Source organism: Carassius gibelio, chromosome B22, assembly GCF_023724105.1.
Source record: "Carassius gibelio isolate Cgi1373 ecotype wild population from Czech Republic chromosome B22, carGib1.2-hapl.c, whole genome shotgun sequence".
NCBI classification, from domain to species: domain Eukaryota; kingdom Metazoa; phylum Chordata; class Actinopteri; order Cypriniformes; family Cyprinidae; genus Carassius; species Carassius gibelio.
Window position 1 is genome coordinate 47,653,285 of NC_068417.1, and position 2,500 is coordinate 47,655,784.

Genomic DNA, 2,500 nt, shown 5'->3' on the forward strand with positions numbered 1-2,500 from the left:
TAATGTACTGGCGATTAGATTGGCTGGTCTTTAAATAGCCCTCTCTTTGCTGCTCTCTTTGCTGCTGTCTTCGCTTACGGCCATACCAACCTGGCTATGCCCGATCTCGTCTGATCTCGGAAGCTAAGCAGGTTTGGGCCTGGTTAGTACTTGGATGGGAGACCGCCTGGGAATACCAGGTGCTGTAAGCTTTTTGGACATTTTTCACTTAGTATATAATAATTTTGCCAAAAAATAGAGTCAATGCCCGATCTCTGAATATTAACAGGTTTGGGCCTGGTTAGTACATGGATGGGAGACTGCCTGGGAATACCAGGTGCTGTAAGCTTTTTGGACATTTTTCACTTAGTATATAATAATTTTGCCAAAAAATAGAGTCAATGCCCGATCTCTGAATCTTAGCAGGTTTAGGTCTGGTTAGCACTTTGATGAGAGACTGCCTGGGAATACCAGGTGCTTTAATCTCTTTGGAAAATTTCACGAATTATATAATAATCTTTCATTTAAAAAAAAAAAAAAAAAAAAGAGTCAATGCCCGATCTCTGAATCTTAGCAGGTTTAGGTATGGTTAGCACTTTGATGAGAGACTGCCTAGGAATACCAGGTGCTTTAAGCTTTTGGGTTTTCTTTCCTACTTATATAATGTACTGGCGATTAGATTGGCTGGTCTTTAAATAGCCCTCTCTTTGCAGCAGTCTTCGCTTACGGCCATACCAACCTGGCTATGCCCGATCTCGTCTGATCTCGGAAGCTAAGCAGGTTTGGGCCTGGTTAGTACTTGGATGGGAGACCGCCTGGGAATACCAGGTGCTGTAAGCTTTTTGGACATTTTTCACTTAGTATATAATAATTTTGCCAAAAAAATAGAGTCAATGCCCGATCTCTGAATATTAGCAGGTTTGGGCCTGGTTAGTACATGGATGGGAGACTGCCTGGGAATACCAGGTGCTTTAATCTGTTTGAAAAATTTCACGAATTATATAATAATCTTTCATTAAAAAAAAAAAAAAAAAAAAAAAATAGAGTCAATGCCCGATCTCTGAATATTAACAGGTTTGGGCCTGGTTAGTACATGGATGGGAGACTGCCTGGGAATACCAGGTGCTGTAAGCTTTTTGGACATTTTTCACTTAGTATATAATAATTTTGCCAAAAAATAGAGTCAATGCCCGATCTCTGAATATTAACAGGTTTGGGCCTGGTTAGTACATGGATGGGAGACTGCCTGGGAATACCAGGTGCTGTAAGCTTTTTGGACATTTTTCACTTAGTATATAATAATTTTGCCAAAAAATAGAGTCAATGCCGATCTCTGAATCTTAGCAGGTTTAGGTATGGTTAGCACTTTGATGAGAGACTGCCTAGGAATACCAGGTGCTTTAAGCTTTTGGGTTTTCTTTCCTACTTATATAATGTACTGGCGATTAGATTGGCTGGTCTTTAAATAGCCCTCTCTTTGCAGCAGTCTTCGCTTACGGCCATACCAACCTGGCTATGCCCGATCTCGTCTGATCTCGGAAGCTAAGCAGGTTTGGGCCTGGTTAGTACTTGGATGGGAGACCGCCTGGGAATACCAGGTGCTGTAAGCTTTTTGGACATTTTTCACTTAGTATATAATAATTTTGCCAAAAAATAGAGTCAATGCCCGATCTCTGAATATTAGCAGGTTTGGGCCTGGTTAGTACATGGATGGGAGACTGCCTGGGAATACCAGGTGCTTTAATCTGTTTGAAAAATTTCACGAATTATATAATAATCTTTCATTAAAAAAAAAAAAAAAAAAAAAATAGAGTCAATGCCCGATCTCTGAATATTAACAGGTTTGGGCCTGGTTAGTACATGGATGGGAGACTGCCTGGGAATACCAGGTGCTGTAAGCTTTTTGGACATTTTTCACTTAGTATATAATAATTTTGCCAAAAAATAGAGTCAATGCCCGATCTCTGAATATTAACAGGTTTGGGCCTGGTTAGTACATGGATGGGAGACTGCCTGGGAATACCAGGTGCTGTAAGCTTTTTGGACATTTTTCACTTAGTATATAATAATTTTGCCAAAAAATAGAGTCAATGCCCGATCTCTGAATCTTAGCAGGTTTAGGTATGGTTAGCACTTTGATGAGAGACTGCCTAGGAATACCAGGTGCTTTAAGCTTTTGGGTTTTCTTTCCTACTTATATAATGTACTGGCGATTAGATTGGCTGGTCTTTAAATAGCCCTCTCTTTGCTGCTGTCTTCGCTTACGGCCATACCAACCTGGCTATGCCCGATCTCGTCTGATCTCGGAAGCTAAGCAGGTTTGGCCCTGGTTAGTACTTGGATGGGAGACCGCCTGGGAATACCAGGTGCTGTAAGCTTTTTGGACATTTTTCACTTAGTATATAATAATTTTGCCAAAAAATAGAGTCAATGCCCGATCTCTGAATATTAACAGGTTTGGGCCTGGATAGTACATGGATGGGAGACTGCCTGGGAATACCAGGTGCTGTAAGCTTTTTGG

General features: G+C 40.9%; 4 non-coding genes across 4 annotated transcripts; all 4 read left to right on the top strand.

The window, feature by feature from the left end:
- The first annotated feature begins 72 nt into the window (after nt 1–72).
- LOC128009049 (5S ribosomal RNA) lies at nt 73–191 on the top strand. Its single transcript, XR_008180771.1, has one exon. It is a non-coding gene; the product is annotated as a 5S ribosomal RNA (ribosomal RNA).
- Nucleotides 192–700: 509 nt separating this feature from the next.
- On the top strand, nt 701–819 carry LOC128009051 (5S ribosomal RNA). Its single transcript, XR_008180772.1, has one exon. It is a non-coding gene; the product is annotated as a 5S ribosomal RNA (ribosomal RNA).
- A 651-nt stretch (nt 820–1,470) lies between these two features.
- LOC128009052 (5S ribosomal RNA) lies at nt 1,471–1,589 on the top strand. Its single transcript, XR_008180773.1, has one exon. It is a non-coding gene; the product is annotated as a 5S ribosomal RNA (ribosomal RNA).
- Nucleotides 1,590–2,238: 649 nt separating this feature from the next.
- On the top strand, nt 2,239–2,357 carry LOC127999032 (5S ribosomal RNA). The gene has a single exon (XR_008171854.1). It is a non-coding gene; the product is annotated as a 5S ribosomal RNA (ribosomal RNA).
- Nucleotides 2,358–2,500: the final 143 nt, after the last annotated feature.